A 20,207-nucleotide genomic window follows, 5' to 3' on the forward strand; every position below is an offset into this window, starting at 1 on the left:
TACTTTCATCTAACAAACACTATTAAATACATTGCATTATCCATGTTGAGACGACCTGGATTTCCCCTCCTGCTACCTTTTTTCTAAAACTTTGCATGAAAAAGTTGCCAGAATTGTCACTATCCAAGATGGGTCAGCCTCAGGGCTGTTAATAGATCTACAGGAATAAGAATTCAAGACCAGTTCATGGTGTTACATGGGTGGGTACAGGGACTGATAGCTAAACAAGCAAATTGCACCAACTCAGTCCTCTTGAACAAGGATAGGAGTACCCCCTCTAATTGTGTATGCATATATATACACACACACCAAGCTATACAGAACATTTAAATCTATCCCCACAGTTGGTCCCGCTGCTCGTGGAAGAACTCCATCACTTGACATGCCACCCACCCGTCCTTTCATGAGCATGGCCCCCACACCTGTGCTGGCTTTCTGCTCTACCATGAAGGGATGGAAGTACCCACCATGAGACATGGAGACAAAGTGGCCACAGCAAAACGGGGACTTGCTGCTCACAAACAAAGTCACTGTTTGCACAAAAGACAGCATTTGCTCTCTCCCATCCGTTAGTCTGTCAGGTAAATAATGCACGTGCCAAAACACACACTTAATGAGGTAAATAATATGCCTTGAATAACAGCTAAATCTGTATTTACCTGCGAGACCAGAGAAACTCGGAAGGACCAGATTAGGAGATAATTGCAGCTAAGCAGGTTGTGTGCTTCGAGTAAACATGCATTTGGTAACCTTCCCCTTCCAAGCTTTTGAGTGAAAGGCAAAAATCAAAGAAGTTGAAATGTTTAAGACCAAGCCAGTGCCCACACTGCCAATTCCATGGATATATGCATTGCCCTTGCCTCAAGGCTTTCATGTTTTGAAGCCATTTGCTTTATTAAAGCACTATGCCAGAGAGCAGGTACCTCAAAAACTGAAAACTCAAGTTGCAAAACCAAAAATGAAGAGCTCAACATGGCATTTATCTTGAAGGGGCTCAGTTCTACCAATTGTCTTTTCATCTACAGCTTTGGCTGTCATTCATAAATGCTTTACAGCCAAATAGAAGTTACTTGTATTTTCTTCTAACATGTGCCAGATAACAGATATTTAAGGTATGCATGCTTTAAATCTTCTAACTACCACGAGTCTATATGCCCATCACAACAAACATAATATCTCAGAATAAAGCAGCTTGTAAGTTAGTTGCAGGAAAACCTGGTCTTTAGCCTACAGCATCAAATAAAACATACAACTGGAGTGGGGGAGGCAGACAGGCTTCAACCCCTGTATCAAACACAGGCAATAAAACATGTATTATCCACCCACCCACAGCAAGCTCTCTTCTCTAATGTATCTAAACTGGCAAGACCAGGGTATCTGACACAGACCCCATGAATCTTCAGGCTGGGTTGCACTACACACAGTGGTGCTGAGGTTTGCAAGCCACTGAGCCCACGGTAAAGGTAAACCAGCCACCTTGGCTGGATTCAGGCACATGCCCAAGCAGACACAGCAGCACCATGGCAGACCCTGCCATGGCAGATCAGGGTCACAAAAGTACCATGTGACATCCGTGGAGGAATAAACAGTGCCCATTTGCACTAACAGCTTCTGCAGGGGTCCACATCTAGCAACAGGATCGGGCTCCCCATGCTAAAAGCAGCCTCCCTCCCCACTCTCCCGTGTCACAGAGGGAGCAGTGCTCTGAACATAGGTGTGTGAGTGTGGTATTGCATGATTTCCCTACACAGGCAGCATACAAACAAGGGCAACCCCACTGCAAACTCTGCACTTTCAGCCAAATGAAGTTTTAACGGTATGTTTACCCAGCCACTGCTCTGGGTGCCCTGGGAAGACCTCACATCATCTTCTTTGGCAAGGTCAGAGTGCCTCAGAGCACAAGATAGCTGGTGAGCAAACACACTTTATTAGATGTCATGTAAAGCATTTATAATGGCTGTGACAATGCAAAGCACTAGTAATTATCCTGTACTTTTTTCCAAGAGAAAACAATGCAAGCAATGCAGCTTCAAAAATTAAAAACCCAGCTCAAGCTATATAAATCCACATGTTCAGTGATTCCATTTCCAAACTTACATAAAACACCATATATATATTTCTTATACACACAGGATCAGATTATAATCTCAGACAGTGCAAGCTGTCACATCTGGCAGTCAGCCCTACTAGGTTAATATTTCATATCACACAGCTCAAATTCCTCATACAGATACGTATGAAATGTAATGGGACCATGAACTGAGGTTGGACCTCAGGAATTATTTTGACAGATTGTACACAGACCTAGGAAAATGTGACAGCACTTTACATTTGCTACACCCAGTAAGATGGGAAATGGCTGCATGTGGTGGGCTTCAGCTGGAAGATAGTTTGTGTTCTGGGCTGTGTAACACTGTGTGTCCTATACGACAGCAGTGGCTAAAATCAGCATCTATATTTTAAAAATAAATTAAGAAAAAAATGTTCTCTGGACATCAGCTGCAGGTACCAAGACAAGGTCAGGCTGAGCACAGCTCTTGCTTCTTTAGCAGTCCAAGCACATGGTGCTAAAGCATGACAGTTTGATCACCAGCAAGGAAGGAAAGCCAAGAGAAAGGCAAGTGTCAGCTGCAGCCACCAGCCTTGCCAGGGCCCCCAGTGAGCGTGAAGCGGAGAATCTGCACTGGCGGCTGCTGCACACCAGGCTTCCCACTGGGAAGGTTGCTTAGGGACAACCAAAGCAGCAAGGAACAAGACAGGGAACTCCTGCCACGTGAAGAATGCTGGTGACAAGAGCCAGCAGGGCATAGCAAATGCTGTCCCCTGCCTGCAGGGCAGCCCCAAAGCCACAGAGAGAGACGTGCACCACACAAGCTCCAGAGGAGTCAAATTCATCAATGGCAGGACAAATTAGTCTACCAAGAACTTGAACTTAATGACTCCTGGCACATAACATAAATATGAACTTTTTACAACTACATCTAATTAAAATTACAGTTTGGCTTTGAGCCCAAAATATTCCCTTTTACTTTCCAGTTTGATAAACTGAGTAGGGAAGGGGCAGGAAGACAACACCTAACTTCACACTGGTGGGGTGACCCAAGAAATTACATTTTATGAGAGCCTTCACTCACATGTTAAATTACTTCATTATGACAAGACAGCCCTCCACCATATTAGAAAACAAACAAGTAAGAAAACCCCCCACTAACCTAAACTACAAGAAAAACTGAAATTAAAAATTAATAGCAAGCAAGCTCTGGGAGTAAAATGCTTCAGTTTATTATTTGTGCAAAACCTGGGTAGGGGCAGCTGTGACTCCTGGCCTCCAACAGACAACTGAACTCAAGGCTAAAGCAACGAAAACCAATCAAAAATGTAAGTCAGGTTTGTCTATTTTATTGAATTGTGGAGGAAAAAAAGTTAAGGTAATAGAGATGCTTTCTGTAGAACAAAATTGCACACATTTAGTGACACCTGGAACACAGTATAACAAAAAATGCAGGACTTCAATTTTGATAGCTGTTCAAATGCATACTCAGAGGTCAAATGTGAGCCCATATTTCACTTGTGTGAAAATATAACTGAAGAACAATAGAGATAATTCAGGGTGTTTTTTAATCAACCTTAACCTAAACCCAAATATTTCATTAGATGAACTACAGTACAAAAATGACAGCACCTGGCTAGCCTGTGAGGCAGGAAACAAGAGACTATGAACAAGACCAGCTTATCCACTGTCACCACTCAAACTTGCCAAAAAAAACAACCAACATAAAGTAAAACAAATAACAAAAGACAAAGCTTTTAGAACTGTTTAATAAAGTAACACAATTTTAGACAGGTAGATTTGCTTTTTTCTTTAATTTGTTAACCTCACAGTATCATCACTGGAACATGAGAACAGTACACTTCACAGCTGCACTCCCTTCACGTTTGGCTGGGTTTGTCTCCAGCACTGCTAGACATCCACGCCTGTTTTGGAAAATCTGTACTGTCATGGCATGTCTATATGCTGCCCCATCATTGCTCAGCTCAGATACAACTTGGCAGTCATCATTTTGTTTTTACAGTACTCCACAATCACACCCAGGCTCTTCCCACTACAGATGAGGAGGTCCCTGTTCTCAAGAACTTACAGTCTAAAATTAGAGGCAATACAAGTGAGGGGAACAACAGAAAAGAATGAGGGGTACAGGAGGAGAGCTGGGCAACTGCTCATCTGGGAGAAACATGCATCTTGGTAGGTCAACTGAAAAAAATAATTCACCCTATACAGGCACTGGTTTCCCTCTGTATGGTCATTATGGAAGAGATAAGTGAACATGGAAAAGGCTGACTAAAGGATGGAGGGCACTCTTGGGTTAAGGAAGGTCTCTCCCATTTCTTGAGCTCATCCTTGCCGCTGGGTTCCTTGGCTGATTTGTCAAAGGCACGAGCACACATGTCAGAGCACCAGAATCTCTTCCATTGTGACATCACAGACGCGATGGCTTGTGAGATCACAATGTGCAAGGCCGAAGGCGCTGATTACTTAGGGAAGCGCTTGCTGCAGCTATGGCACCCTACAAAGCTGGGAAACAAACACATCTCAGTTCACTTGACAACACAGTGAAACCCACACGAGACTCCACACCAGCAGGACACGAATTTGTCTGAACAGACCACCCAGAAGCCGTCCCAAAGATGCACAGTACAATTCCACTCCAATTTTATTAGGCCACCTCTGCTAGGCAACCCACTTTCGTCAGCTCCTTGACTGGTCTCCTAAGACAGGCTTTGCTGTGTATTTTTAAACCTTCTCCAAGAGTAACTGCAGATGAGCAAACGGGTCTAAGCTGGAGTCTGAAGAAGTTCCACACAGCAAAGGACTGGTCACTTAGAAGAAATGTAGAGAAAGGAAAGAACAAAAATTAAAACAAAGAAGCAGTAACAGGGACACATACAGCAAAAGCCAAAGAGGAAGAACAGATTTGCTATTAAGGAAAAGAACAGTCGCATGGGATCAGACCAAAAATCCTCTAGTCCAGTCTCCTGCCTCTGCCTGGGAGCCATAAGAAAATGCACCAGTGTGAAACTACACAAAATGAGGTTAACCAAGCCAACAGCTCTGGGAGGCCAAAAGGAGGCAGGCCTGTCCTTCCCTCTCAGTCTTGCTCTCCTGCTGATTACGTTACACCAGTTCCTGAGCTTGTCTAGCCCTTCCGTGAGCCGATTCAACCACAGGAACCTATAAAAGGACTCACACAGCCAGAATAAAACACAATTAAAACAAGATAGTTTCTGGCTGGTTTAGTGAGACGAATTAGGTCAGGGCCAGGCTGGATGAATAGCAAAGCTCAAAGAAGAGGAAGAGCCCACACTGGCAGAAGCAGGAATGAGATGAGGCACTGGGGCTGTTGGTCAGCTCAGCTGCTCACCAACCCATGTACTCAGACCAGGACAGAGACACCTGGGATGACATGGCACTTTGCAGAGAATGGAGAAGTTATCTTAGCTCTAGCAGCATAGACACATTAAACTTGAATTCACAAAGCCCACCAGACCATTTGGTCTCAACCTCATGGCCCTAAAGTTTCCATTTCCTTAGTTGAGCCCAAAGGCTTGAACATCTTTCAGAAAAATTTCTGGCCTTGAATTGCAGCATGAAGAATGGAGCTTCCCCTCTACCTTCAAACAGCTCGTTCCAATGGTCAATCCATTCGCTGTCAAAAAATAACATGTCATAGTTTTCATTCAAACTTTCCCAGCCCTGGTCTTTGAGATAAGTTCTGAAATTTATGGCACTTCAGTTCTCTCTATCCTCAGCACAGCTCCTAGTGCCAGGAGCTAGAGATTTGTAGCTTCTACCCATCTAGTCAGTAAAAGCTACTATTGCACATTGGCCTAATTTAGTGGAAAGGAGACATAGTAGGCCACCCTTTGTTTAATGGTATCTGGCACACATAATTACTTCATTTTCATACACATGAATGCCACAGTTCCTCAAACCACTTATACAGCTGCACACCTTCGTTATCTGAAAAATGAAAGTTAACACCTGAGAGTCCCAAATGAATCTCAGCCTGGATTCAGGGAAACAAGACTGGCATTGCTCAATACACTGGTAACTTCTGATCTTCACAAATGAGCTCCAGAAGTGTTAAAAGCAAGCCAAAGCTGTGTCTTGGTACCCTGGCAAAAGCTCCAAACAGGTAGCAGCTACAGTGGGGCATGGTTTCCACACAACCCACTCTCAGCCCAGAAAATCTGCCAGGGAAGATGTTCACCCTAATATTCAACCACAGAAAAAAATAGATTGTAACAAATACAGTTGAAATTTAAAAGAGAAAAAAAACATTGGTTGGAAGAGAAGTAGCTTTACCTATACAGCACATCTAGGGAGAATATAACTTTTCAGCAGGCCTGAGACGAGCTGAGATCACTTCTCTTAGGGAAGGGAAATGGTTCAAATGGTCCCTAGCACAGCCAGCACCTCTGCTCTACGTTATGTCTTGACAGCCTCAACTTGTCCAATTCTTCCCTTAGTCCCCCGCTTGCCATGGCACCACACTGCTATGTTAGCTCATCACTACTACAGTGAAACACCAGGAGTCTCAGCAGGACCACTTCTAGCAAAAATACCTTCTTCAGATCCAAGAGAGACTTGAGACAAAAGCACAGCTGCTTCCATGCTCCCCTGTAAGCCCACGCTCCCTGGGCAGTCCTGCACCATTTACCTGGATGTCACCACACCTGCACTCCACAGCCTTGGGGCCCTCTACAGCACTGACACAGAGACAGGGTAAAATGCAAATACTCCACACATTTAAGTATCTTCCAGAACTCTATTCCCAAAATTTAAGAGGGTTTAAAAATAAATAAAAGCAATGCCTACCAAAGTTAACAGAATCAAAACAAGATAAGCACTAAACCAGCTGTAATCAGGCCCTCTGAAGAAAACAAACTGAAGTATCTCTCAAGTGCAGAACAGAAATTTTAGGTCCTATCAGTGTTTGTTCAATCCAAGGTCTTCTTTATTTAGCATCAGGCACATGGACATTTTTTAAAAGGCTTTAATCACTTTCTTCTTTTGGATTTTGGTACCACTCAAATCTGTCTAGACACACTAACTTTACGAAAAAAACCAAACCAAACACACTATTCATGTAGAGTAACCCAAAGTTTGAGATGAACAAGAATGCATAAAAGGGCCACAGGGCCACTCTTTGAAACAAAACAAACATTTGGTCCACACTGTAAATTAATGTGAAAAATCAGTGGCAAAGGGCAGAATCCAGTGCTCCAAAATGGAAACAAAAATATCTGAAGTAAAAAACACCATCTGAAATCACATTTCCCAAGCCTACGCAGTGGGGACTAATCAACTAGACTTTTAACATACTGCTGAATTTGAGAATTATTCATTCTTTATTAAAAGTTCAGATGCCAACTTTAATATCAAGAGATATGAGATGCTACAGTGTTGCAAAAAGACACTACAGGACAAAATCTATTCAAGTTAACATCAAAAAGAAACCAGGTAAAATCCTCAAACAGCTGTTAACAGTATCTGATGGGACAGGTGTTTTGGAGATATACCTTCCTGGAGCTCTGTATACCTCACCCTTCCTGAGACACAGTGCAAGCATTAACATATTTGAAAGCTTGCTGGTTCCCCTGCATCACAGCTGAAAGAATATCAAGAGTTCAGACTAAACAGCAGCTGTCAACCTACCATCTCTGGAACCCAAAGCTCAATAAAGAAACTAAGTAAGGAAAGAAGTAGCAAAACAAATGTCACACTTATTAGCAAACAGGCCAGCAGTGACCACGTAAATCCACCAGACACAGGACACAGAACATCAGCAGTAAATGACAACACCTCTTTATACATCTCAGTTTGGAAGAAACACCTGTAACAGCATAGCAGCAAGAAATGAAAAGGAGAAGAAATTCCTACTGCCACTCAGGAAACAAGTAAACAGACTGTACTCCAAAGCTTTCTCAAGTTTACTTCACTCTCCAGATCTGAGACAGGTGATCAGTTCAATCCCACAGGGTAGAAAATATAGGGAAAAAAAAACAAAACAAACCTCCTACTCCCTCATTACCTTCACCTATGAACCTCCACATCCCAAAACATAAAAAAATCCTTGCTGCTGCCGCTGCCTGCAGCTCAGCCCGTGCCCAGCCCCCGGGCACACGGGCTGTTTTCCCTTCCTCAAGCCCGGAAAGCGACTGACGCCGCCGCAGCTGGGATCTGGGGGACTGCTGCCACAGCCACCCTCCAGACTCCCCTCAGAGCCGCACCGGGGCGCGGAGGGCCCGGCAACCCGGGCGTCGAGCAGACGAGGCGCCGCCACCCCGCGCCCTCCCCTCGGGCCGGGGCCGCCCCCGGTCCTCACCGGCACCAGCACCGGCACCCCAGCCCTGCCCCGCCCGGCCCGGCCCGGCCCGCAGCCCCACGCCCCCGGTTCGAGCCCCACCGCCGCGGGGGCCGGGCCGCGCCCCCGCTCCGCGCCGGGCCTTTCCCCCCCGCCCCGGGCCACGGCGGCCCCACGTCTCCGCCAGGCCTGAGGGGCCCCCCGCGCCGGCCGGGCCCCGCAGGGTTGGGCCGAGCCGCCGCCCGCCTCCCGCACCACCCCCGCGGCGGAGCCGCCCCGGCCCGGCCGGGCCCCGCGCCCCGCACTCCGCACCACGAGTGCCCGGCACCGCCACTCACCGCCCGCACTCTGACCCCCGACCCCGCGCTGAGCGGCAGCGCCGCCGCCCAACCGCAGCGCCGCCCGCCGCCGCCGGGGGCGGGGCTTCCGACCCGCCGCGCCCCCTCGCGCAGGCGCGTGTCTCGCGCCGCCCCGCGGGGCACGCTGGGGGCTGTAGTTCTCCGCGGCCGGCCCCGCCGCGTGGCTGCGCCTCGACGCCGCGCCGGGTGTGGGGGCGCCGGTTCCCACCCCCCGTGCCCGGCGGGATCTCATCCTCTCCCCGCCGGCCCGACTCCTCGTCTGCCACGGAGCCAGCACTTACCCGCCTTGTGTCCTCAAGGGCCATCGCAGCCCGTGGCCAGGACACCTCCCCCAAGTCCTGATGGCTCCGCGCCTCTGTGCTCCCTCATCTCTCTCAGGAAACCTGTCTGAACCGTGCCTGCTCTTTGCTTGACACCCTGAGCTGTGGCACCTCCTCCCCACTCCCGATCTCTCTGGCTGTCACACTCTGCCAGGGTTCTGAGTCCTGTCCCTACCTGCTGCTGCAAGGAATCCTGACCAGACTGCCCATGGATTGTCCCTCTGGAGATATTCGAGTCCCACCTGGAGGTGTTCCTCTGTCACCTGCCCTGGTGACCCTGCCTTGGCGAGGGGATTGGACTGGATCCAGAGATCCCTTCCAACCGGAACAAGTCTGTAATTCTCTGAACTTACCTGCAGTGATACCCAATCTTTAGCCTACTGGTCCATCCATAACTCTTGAAATCTCACTGCAATGACGAGTGTTCTAGCTGGGGCCATTCCCTGCTATTCCTTGCTTCCTTCCCCGCTTCTCACATTCACTCACACCTCTACACTGCAAGCCAGCAGCTCCTTTGCACACCCCTGATACTCCTCATATGCATGATGAACAAACCCAGAGCACTGACTCATGCGAACAGGACTGTGAGGGATTCTAGAGGCTGCCTCACCCATCATTTGCCTGCAGGCAGGAGCAATCCTACCTCTCATGGTCTCCTCTTAAAATAATTCCTTAAGCCTTTCTCTGGCTCCATGTCTTAAAATACTGGACAAAAAGATAAGTACCAGAGTGCAGAGATCACTGACTGATGCTCCACATGAGGTGGGATGGCTGCCTGACTCAATCTGCCTCGTTCTCCTGCCTTTCACTGAGTTGCTGATTCTTCAGGTTGGATTTATCCTTTCCTCTGTGTGCAGCCTTGAACTTGAGAGGCCTGAACCATGAAAGTATCATGTCAGAACTATAAAAATACCAACAGCAAACCATTTAATAATAGTAAGAGTTCCTTTAAGTCCTCTTAGATTTGGCATCTCTCAGCTTCCCACCCACATAAGCAAGGATAATGTGAAATTTTACTTCTAAGCTTAGCTATATTGCTGTGATTTGTCAAGTCATTGGTGACTGATGTATGGATTGCCAGGAGTCCAGGAGAGTGAATTGAAGGCCTTTGCACTGTGATTCCTTGAGCCATCTTTCCCTGGCCATCCCTTAGCAGGGATGGAAACTGAAATTACACTGCAGTCCCAAAGCTTGAAATTTAGGCCTGCCTGTGTTTCTAAGAGGATGAAAGAGAAGAGGCCTTTCCTCTGCCGACCTCTGCATCTTGCAGTAAAATGTAGTTCCTTGGTCTAGACAAACGATGAAGGGCTCATAGAGGTGTGCATGCCCTTTTCTCATTGGCCAAGCCTCGTGCTGTTTCCCAGGTTTCCCAGCAGGCGGATTTCCTCCTGCCCAGCTCTTTGGGGAAAACCCCTTTTCCCAGATGAGTTATCTGCAGTAACCAGGGCCACACCTTGGCTTCTGCCAGCTTCTGTGACTCAAAGACTGCAGGACAGCAATGAGGTTCCTTCAGCAACTGCACTTTCAGAGGGCCTTTTTTCTGTCACAACTATCAGCACTCAAACAAGCTCAGAGAGCCATGTTTTACGAAATATTGTCACTATTTCTGTATTGCTCATGTCTGAGCCTCTCTTATGCCTCAAATGAACACTGCAGGCCACTGAAAATGTCACCTACAGATTAATCTGGCTCACTCCAGGCTTCTGGAAAAATAAATGAGGGTGATCAATAGCTATCCTGTGGCGTGCCCTTCAATGCACATGGCCCCTGTAGCATCCTGGCTGGGAACAGCTCCCCTGCCCAAGGGACTGTGCCACTAAAGCACATGGTCAATTGCCATGGGGCCCGAGGCAAGGAATGCTGACAAACTGGGTCATGCAGGTGGGGAACAATGGTCAGAAGGGCTGATAGTTACTCATTAGGGCCACCTCATTTATTCCAGGTAGCACAGCCCACGTCAGTCCCGTGACCCCGTTGCCTCAGGACCGGCTCTATCCGAGAGCAAGCGAGCGTGGTTCAGGAGTCACTCTGGTGTCTTAATTGCTTGCCCTACTTTTACAGATTTTGAGATGGCTAGAAGAAGCCCATAGGAAATAGGGTCCATGCTGGGGCAGTGTCTGCTCTGTCCTAATTTACATGAAAGACTGTCTTCAAACCTTGGGTGGAAATCAGCTCAGATTCCAGCTGTGACCTTCTCTCCTATGGCTGGATCCCTCTGCTGCTGCCAGCAACCTGGTCTACAGTTACCTGAAGTTTTATTTGTTTGAAAACCCCAACAGATTCTGAGCAAAGCACCATTTCATTCAGCACAAATGTTAAGCCACCACTGGGCTGATGGATGGGCAGAGCTTGATTAGAAAGGAGCAAACCAGTGGGGCAGGGTAAGGCAGAAAATACAGAATAAACCTCCCTGGCCCCAAGTGGCAGCTGCAAGGGATCCTCTGTGTGAAGACAGGGCTAAGCTTATCCTAACCCAAGATCAGCTGTCAGGTCTCTGCCTGCTGCTGGGTCAGCACAGAGAAGGAGGGACATTCCCTCCTTCTCCCAGTGCTTCCCTCCCAAGGGCCCATGGAGCGCAGCTCCTTTTAAAGCAATGGGATTTTACATTATTATGGCACAAAGAAACATCAGATCATTTTAAAGGCAACTCTGTTAATACTGTTCAGCTGCTTATGCTGAGTGAAACTTTTAAATGTCTTATAATACACATGACAAGTAGTTTTGTATCACTGTTTTCTACTTAACAAGTTAATAACGTGCCAACCCAAATCCTTCAGTTACTAACGCCACCGGTGGGACTCATTAACCGACGTGAGTACATATTTAAGGGAATACTAATATTCACAATGTACATTTTTATATTCATGTTGTCATTCTTGAAACCACAGCTCAGTTCATGTATTCTGTTGAAACATTTGTTTGCAGAGGATTTCTCTCTCCCTTTCCCTCCAAACACAGAGACTATCACTGGGGTATCATTCTGGTGAATGATATTAATGACAGCCTGTCATCATGGAAAGCTATTTCAAGCTGTCAATTAAAGGGTGTTTTGAAAGAAAGCAGCTCATTCAAACCCCGTGGGAGCAAGTGTGTCTCATTGTCTGACAGTGACCCCCTTGATGAATTTGGGAGCAACAGCAGCTCTGTGGGGCTCGGAGCTTTGCAGATGCAGCACAGGGCTCTTGGATGACAATGACAGGAGATTTTAAAGGTGCTGATGTCCTTAGGAAAGAAAAGGCAAAAGGGTATTTCAGATGATAAAAGCAATCCACAGGTAGGAGTATTGGTCAGGAAAGAAGTCCCAGGGATACTGAACCATTCTCCTCCATCTTGTAATATCATTTCCTCTCCAACATCCCAGTTTATCCACCTCCATCTTCAAATATGTCTTTTTCATGCTCACCCAAGTAGAAGATTTCTTCAGCTTTTCTCTACCTGACAGATGGAAAACCCTCTAATTCCCAGACAAAATGTAATTATAGCTACTTTACTCCAATTTATTATGGAAAAATTATCCTTTGATTTAGCTTGTTGGTTTCTTTCCCTCACCTGATGTATTCATAGGCAGCTCTCAGATCCCAGCCATTTTTGCCATCTTTCCTTTGGTGGCCTAAATAAGCCATTTTTTCTTGTGTCTCCTTAGCATCTTATCTTTCCATTTCCCACTCCATCTTAGTAGGCCTCCTCTGCACCTGCTTCAGTTTCAATTAAATTTTCTTGAGCATGAGTGCCCAGACTGGTATGTGGTATTCCTGAGCTGGGCTCCAAGGCCTCGTACAATCTATGTCACTTGACCCTATAAATATCACTCATATAAACATGCTTGATTTCTACATTTCCCCCCTCAACAGGGTGGTCCACTCTCAGGGCTTTCTCATTCCTTTTATTTTCCTAAGCACTCCTTGCGCAGTAATAAAAATGTACAGACTCAGTGGGGATCTGTTTTAACTTCAAATGTGCTGATTCAGTTCAAAAACCATTAATTCAGCCAGAATCAGGGCCATGGGGTGGAAATCCTTTTCCAGTTAAAACAGAGGTGAGAGGGACAGCCTTTGGCAGGCTAGGAAATAAAGTGCATTAGAAAAACGTTGCAGGACATCAGAAAGTGGCTATTGACTGGGCTATGTTAACAGAGGGCAAGGGAATCTTGGACATTTCACATCAGGATGGGATGTTTCCATGGGAGATCTGCTTGGATTTGAACAAACTTCTGGGGTTTGGTGCATGTGAGCATTTTATTTCTCTATTCTGTGCCTTGCTGGAACGGTCAGAATCATCCCTGCTGGACCTTCTATTGACTGAGCACACAAAGCTGGTCAGACAGGCTGGTCCTGTCCCCAAGAAACCCCACTTTAACCACAAGTGCAAGAGGATGCAGAGAAATGCAAAGCCAACAACTGTGTTGCTCGGGGTGTAGATCAGTGCCCTTGCCCTTTGTGTGGCTCCCAGTGAATCCAGCTTTTGCCCCTCACTCCCACTTTGTACGTGGGATGAGCAGAAAAACTGAGTGTGTCAGGAAGGCATCAGCACCAAAACACAAAACAAAACGACCCATCATGAGCAAAGGATTTCCCCAAGATACTTGACCAAAGGAAAACGGGCTGAACATCAGGAGAAATGTCCTGAGGCTATGATGCATTAAACTGTGGGATCAGCTTCCGAGAGGAGCGGTGGGAGCCCTGAAACCAGCCACTCACAGCACTGTAAAACGTCCCATTGGTGCCAGCGTGATCTCAGCTCAAGGGAGCTGCACTGAATCATCCACCATGCCTTTCCCAGCTCCTGCTCCTAAAAATCAGACCCAAGAAGCACAAAGAGAGAAGGGCAAACAGTGATGTCAATTTGCTGAAGAAACACAAGCTTTTCTACATTATTGTACGTCGTAAAACCCTTGTGCTCGCACTGTATACTTAATCTTGATATTTCAATGCCATCCACAAAGAAATTCAGGCTTAACCCTGGTAAAAAATATTGTGCAATTGGGTGCAGTTTATTCTTTATATTTTAATAGCTATAGCAAAGCTCCACTGCTAACTAGTAAAAAAAGAAAAAAGAAAAAAAACAGTTAAATGTGTTTTACAGCTATGTTGTCATGGGAAAGCTGTATTTCAAAGTCAGGGCATCAACAGCAGTGAAATGGGAAATTTTTAAGCATTTTAAACATTTTTAATGCGACATTAAAAAAACACAAAACTCTTCACGAAAATGTCTTTGCCAGTATTTTAGCTAATCGGGCTGCAGTGTATAAAAGAAGGGTTCTGACGCCTGCACAGGCCACCCAATACTGAGCTGCTCCTCAAGTGTCTTGAACTCTAAGTGTAAATGGAAAAAACATCTAAAATTAAGCATTTCTCCTGGAGGAACACATTGCTGATAAAGCAAATCTTCCCATAGGACAAGCACACCTGCTGGAAGGTAGAGAGACGTTTTTATGTGTGGGATTTTAACTTGAGATAAAATACTTTTCATGGGCAGTCATATGGAAGACAGCTGGCCAAAAATAATAACAGAGGAATTTGTGTCCCTTGGGAAATTCTGAGGTTTCAAAAAATATGATTTTTGACCTAAGTTGGGACAAACAGTTTAGTGCTCGTATTTTTTTTGGTTGTTGTTTAATGACATATTCCCAAATAAAAAAGTGTATTTCTTTTCACTTTACCACTTTGACATTTCTTTTGTTTTATTTTTACATCATTCTAGAAGCCCAAACCATCCATTACACCACACTGTTTCCTTTCCTCATACTGTAGATTACATTGACAGGCATAATCCCCACCCTTTTTTAAGATTCCTATTAAACCAGCTAAATGTCTTTGTGAAACTCAATATCAGGATCCCTCCCATAAGCTGGGGCAACAATGGGTTTTAACAATTATTTTTCAAATGTGCCTTTAAAAGATGGACATAAGAGACTAGAGCAGGGGGAGGAGTGCCTGGCACAGTCTGAACAGCCCCAGGGAACATGATTGTTCCTGAAAAACCTGAACTACCCCTTGGTCTGATGGCTGGCAGGAAAATTGCCTGGCACAGGCCTGTCATCACTTGTGGTTTGTTTATTTGCTGTGGGCAGAAAAGCAAAACTTCACAAAGGAAAAATATTTTACCCAGAGAGCACTTGGTTTCCCCCCAGCTCAGGAGATCCCATGTTTTAGACCAAATGCTTGGACCGAATTGGGTATAAATGTAGAACAGGAATAAAATAATACTATCAGAAGAAGATGGGAGAAGGGAAAAAGAGAACACCCCACATATTAATATTTTACATAATTTCTCTGAAAAAGCTTGGATAATGTTGATACACTTTAATAAATATTCTCAGTTACTCCAATCAGTGTGTTCTGGTAGAAAAAGACCAATTTTCTACCAGCAAACACTGGAGTAACTGAGATCTAGAAAAAAAAAATACTTACTCTACCATGAAGTCTCTTAGGTTCTTTATTTATTTGGACTCCGTTGTGATGCTTTGTGCTATGGAAAACTTCTTGGATTCAACATTCCTCTAAACTGCCCCAGCTCTAGCCCCTGCTGCTCCAAGTGTCCAGAGCTGTGTCTTTGAAGTAGTTCCTAAACTCCTGACCAAAGCAGCTCCTTTCACCAAACTTTATCTCCAGGAACACACACATGTCCAATGGACAGCTGAATTCACCAGGCAGGGGAGTGAGGGTTGCTGCCTGCTCTGGGAGTCAGACCCTCACTTTTACATACTTCTGCCTACCCTGCTTTAATTTCCCCATTATCTCGCCCTCTGTTTATTCTATGTTTTGCCTCTTTGTCTTTCATCTCCAGTGTTTGCAGACCCTCTTTCCTTTTCCAGCCTCTCTCTTCCTCCCATCACTTCCCCTAGCTCGCTCCTTCCTTCCTTTCTTTCTTCTTTCCTTCCTTCTCGGCACTCTCCTGGAATTTCTATTCTCTATTCTCTCCTCCCTCTCTTCCATCAGGACTTCCCCTGATGCTGCAGGAGGTCCCTAGTCTGACAGGGGTAGAGAGGAGAAGGACATGCCATGTCCAGAAAAATCTGAGCTGCAGACATCCCGCTTGCCAGGGGACGATTCACAGATCCTGCTTCTGCTGCTGCTTTCAGTCCACAGGTGCCAGCTGTGTGGATTGTCACACAGGAGTGGGAACACCTAAGGGGTCCTGGGAGACACAGCATGGAGTTCAAAGGCTGGAGACCTTGACCTGTGTGCTGGCAGTTGTCCTTTGAAACCCAAGAGAAAGAGCCTGTGGAAGTGAATGGTGCATCCTCCCCCAGCCTCCTCCTTTGCTGCAGCCCTGAAAGGAACTGACCTTGGAAATATCAGAATTCCTTTCCCCCACCAGAATTCTCACTCAGATTGGCTGCCATCAGAAAACACAGCTGAGACCACTGAAATCTGTCACACCTGTGACCCACAGTGCATGTTTGGGAAAGCTCCTCCAGCTGAAGAGGCCAGCGTAGTAATGTGCTACCTTATCTCTAGTGCCACCGACTTCAGTCTATTTAATTTTCCCTTTGATTTTAATATAGATTTATTGAAAACAACAGTTATCAAAACAAACTGCACTGGCAAATTGGTGTTCGTCTGTAGCTGTACAAGCACCTATAAAGCTGCCAGACTATGAAATAAATGGTGCTATATGGGAGGTCAGTTATTGCAATAGAAGTTCCCCAAGGATTTGCACTGGGCAGTTTAATATTTTTCTTATTACCCTCTTTTCTTTTCTACTATTTATGTCTCTCTGTTTAAATTTAAAGCATACAGCCATCTGCTGAGGCAAGCATCTCTGATAAAATCATCTCTGGTAAACCTTTTCATGAGTGGGCTTCCCTCAGAGTACCAGCAAATACTGTTGTCTCACTTAAAATGCAGACAAATTGAGACAGGGAGGCCAATTTTTCCAAGGGTTTGCCAACTAAGCCAGCTCTTTTTTCCCTCCTTTTGAAAAGGTTTGTCCTTACCTCATGCTCTTTGAAAAAACTCTACTGATTAAAGCCCTGCTTCTTGCCATGTTATTTAACCTCCATTTAAATTCTGTGGCTGTATCCCACCTTACACACATCATACCTGGTGTCTGTGGGCTCCTCCCTACGCACAGTTCTAAAAAAATCAAATCCAATCATAGGCTAAACCTGCTCATCAGAAGAGATAAAAGGGTTTCTGTACTGATCTCCACATCAGGAGAACACAAATCAAATAACATAACTGTCAAATGAGGAGACGGGGTGTTTAAATGCCTATAGAAACAGGAACTCTAATTACAGAAACATCTATAATGTAACTAATATTATTTACATTAGAGCAATGCTAATCCAGATGAGGGTTAATGTCCCTGCTCCTAAAACATTACAGTTTAAATAGACACGAGACTGTGAGAGGATGGAAGGAGCATCAGCATGCTCATCCCTGCTTGAAGATCAGGGTTGGAGGCAAACTCCTCACCACAGAAGAGGATGAAAGTGAGCCAAAATGTGCAATAATGAAGATAAGTTTAGTGGCAGCCAAAGAGAGCAAGCGACTTGCTCAGCCTCACACCAGCTGCCTGGGGGGGTGGCAGAAAATGAATAGAAACCATGGATGGCTCATATGAGTCTCTTACTCACAACAACATTACTCAGCAGTGGGCAGTGCCTGGATCTCACTGAGTTTTGCATTGTGCCCTGCAAACATCCAGTTCACTGGGAATGAGCACCTTCTGCCACTTCCTAAAGTCAGGCTGTGGGATTTTAGACCAGGCTGCTCTGTGTGAACCTTCTTCTTCATGTGAGAGGCAAAAGCCATCCTTTTGGTGGCTCCAGGGAACAAGGCATCTTGCTTTGGCTGACAGAGATGAGGGAGAGCAACAAAACTGCTCCATCCTCTGGACTGATTCACTGGTCGGCCCATCAACATGCAGACAACTCACCACATGCTCAGAATTGAACCATTGGGCCTTAAAGTCTGCACCCTGGAGGAACTCACTCCAGGTCAAAATCCTCCTACTCTTAAATCAGTCTGTACCAACTGAGCGCAAAACATGGAAGTGCCTTGTCCTTTATCCACTGTGGTGTCCAGCTCTGGCAGCTGTTTCCAGCTTCCCAAAGTGCTGATGAGAGGATATACTCTCGTTCTCCTCCATCCCGCCCCTTCCCAGTCTCTTCTTAGTGCAAAAGCTCAACATTCAACACTTGCAGCTACCAGCAGTTTAGAGACCACTTATGGTCCTTCCTGTCTGGCCCAAGATACCCCACAACCACCTAGGGTTAGAAATTACCTGTTTATTGATGTGAGTTGTTGAAATGAGGCATAAACAAAAAATATGAACTCTAGATAAATCTATTGTAATATTAAATATAGCCCTGATCTCTTAAAGGACCTCAAACATTCCTCATCCCCTTCAGAAACTTCCTGTGAGAATAGCAGTCCTACACACCCAAAACGAGACAAAAATATGTATTTGGAGGGAAAGGATCTACACAATTTGGCACTGGACCCAGCAGGTTTCCCAGGGCTCTGGTAACAGCAGAAAAGGGAAAGCCAGCAGGTGAGAAACAGAGCATTAACAGGCCTAAATGACACATGCAGCCAGATTGTCTGCTTTGCTGACAATTGATGCCATCCCTATTACTGGAAAATCGTGCAAGCATGCTTCCCTAATGGCTGGTAGCTTATTGCTTTGGATAGCCAATTTCTTGTCATGGCTTACAGCTTCTGTGAGCTGGTGTAAAAAGGCTTGCTGTCCCCAAGTTTAGTGGTGGAGGCAGCCACTGCACAGCCAGAATGTGCCTCTCCAACCATCTTGCATGCTTTGGGATCCTGCAAAGCAGCAAGTGTGTTATTAACACTCCTGTGGCACAGGTAGAGAGTCTGTCTTCTAGAGAAGCTCACCATTATATCTCCCTGCTGAGCATCAAATACCAGATGAGGGAGAGAGAATCCCACAAACAAGACCTTCTGAACCAGGGGGAGCTCATGGATTTCCACAGATGTTCCTCTAAACAGGACCACTAGGAGTCCAGGGCTGAGGTATTTAAGTTGGACAATTTATTCTTACCATGTCAAGGAAGGGTGAGTGGGGAGACTGGGGACAGCAGCCAATGGGACAGTAGAACTGTGAGTTTGGGACAGTAGAACTGTGCAGTTCAGGACAGCAGCCTTGGGCAGGCAGAGGATGGCAGAAGGAGTGGATCCAGGCAGGGACTGCAAGTAAGGATCTGCTACAGAAACAGTTGACAAACAGAGTGCTAGAGCACTCCCCTTGTTTCTGCTAATATTCCCTCTTCACTCTGGCTCTCCATTTCTTTTCCTTTCACTCCTGAAGTGTCTCATAAGGAAGGACATGAGATTTGCCTCTCCTGGCAGAGGAGATGTGACACAAGCGTGTGGTTTCACATCTTTACATCCTTCTTACATCCTCCACCTACAGTCAGAAGTACCCTGTAGCTGCAATGGGTAGGCAGAGCAGAGATGGCAGTGAGAGGAAGGAACAAGAGGAATTGGAGGCTGAGGCAGAGCATCACTGTGAATCATTGCAATTTTCTCTGATCCTGTTTTATCATTGGGGGTGGGAATGTAAAAGATGCAGAACCTGTGTGAACAAGGTCAAATTAAATCACATTTCCAGGCTGGGGAAATTACTTTTGCCTGCAGCAAGAGAGAGGTGCACAACACGAATGAAGGAGGGGAGGTTCATGCCACCAGGCATGCTATATCCAGCTATTGCAAGACAGAAGGAATTTATAATTAGCCCACTGAAATATATCCCTGCAGGATTTCAGTGGAGGGAGGAATCATGCCAGTTGGATGTGTAACAGAAAGACCAACTGAGATCTGATTCCAAACCTTATGGGAGACAGCTCATCCTTATCTCAATGAACATGTGTTTCTGTCTAATGGGATGACATTACTCAACAGGGTCAACTACCCACACGCTCTAAAGACATGAGAGAGAGACACTGAACATCTCCAGGATAATTCAAACGTGACAGCTTCAAGAACATAACTGGGAGAAAGACCCAGGTGCTACTGAAGTTCAAGATTTCCTACAAGAGCACACAAATTGTCAGGTCTGTTTAACACCTCCTGGTCAAACCTTAGCACTGTCTCTCACTGTCACAGCCTGTGGAGGGAGAGCAGTGCTGTGCATGAGTGGCTTGATGAACTGCTAGAAGGGTGGGTGCAAAGGAGTCTCCTGAAAACCAGCCT

The 20,207-nt window shown here is 45.9% G+C and overlaps 1 protein-coding gene across 5 annotated transcripts in view; it reads right to left on the reverse strand.

The window, feature by feature from the left end:
• Positions 1 to 8,788, reverse strand: part of ERI3 (ERI1 exoribonuclease family member 3) — a 128,900-nt gene extending 120,112 nt beyond the window's left edge. For 2 of the 5 annotated variants that reach the window (XR_010441195.1, XM_064719767.1), the window contains exon 1: positions 8,705 to 8,788. The gene's annotated coding sequence lies outside the window, so the exon portion shown is untranslated. The other 3 variants (XM_064719769.1, XM_064719768.1, XM_064719770.1) reach the window with 3 other exon arrangements.
• Positions 8,789 to 20,207: the final 11,419 nt, after the last annotated feature.

This window comes from Zonotrichia leucophrys, chromosome 8 (genome assembly GCF_028769735.1).
Source record: "Zonotrichia leucophrys gambelii isolate GWCS_2022_RI chromosome 8, RI_Zleu_2.0, whole genome shotgun sequence".
Classification (NCBI taxonomy): Eukaryota; Metazoa; Chordata; class Aves; order Passeriformes; family Passerellidae; genus Zonotrichia; species Zonotrichia leucophrys.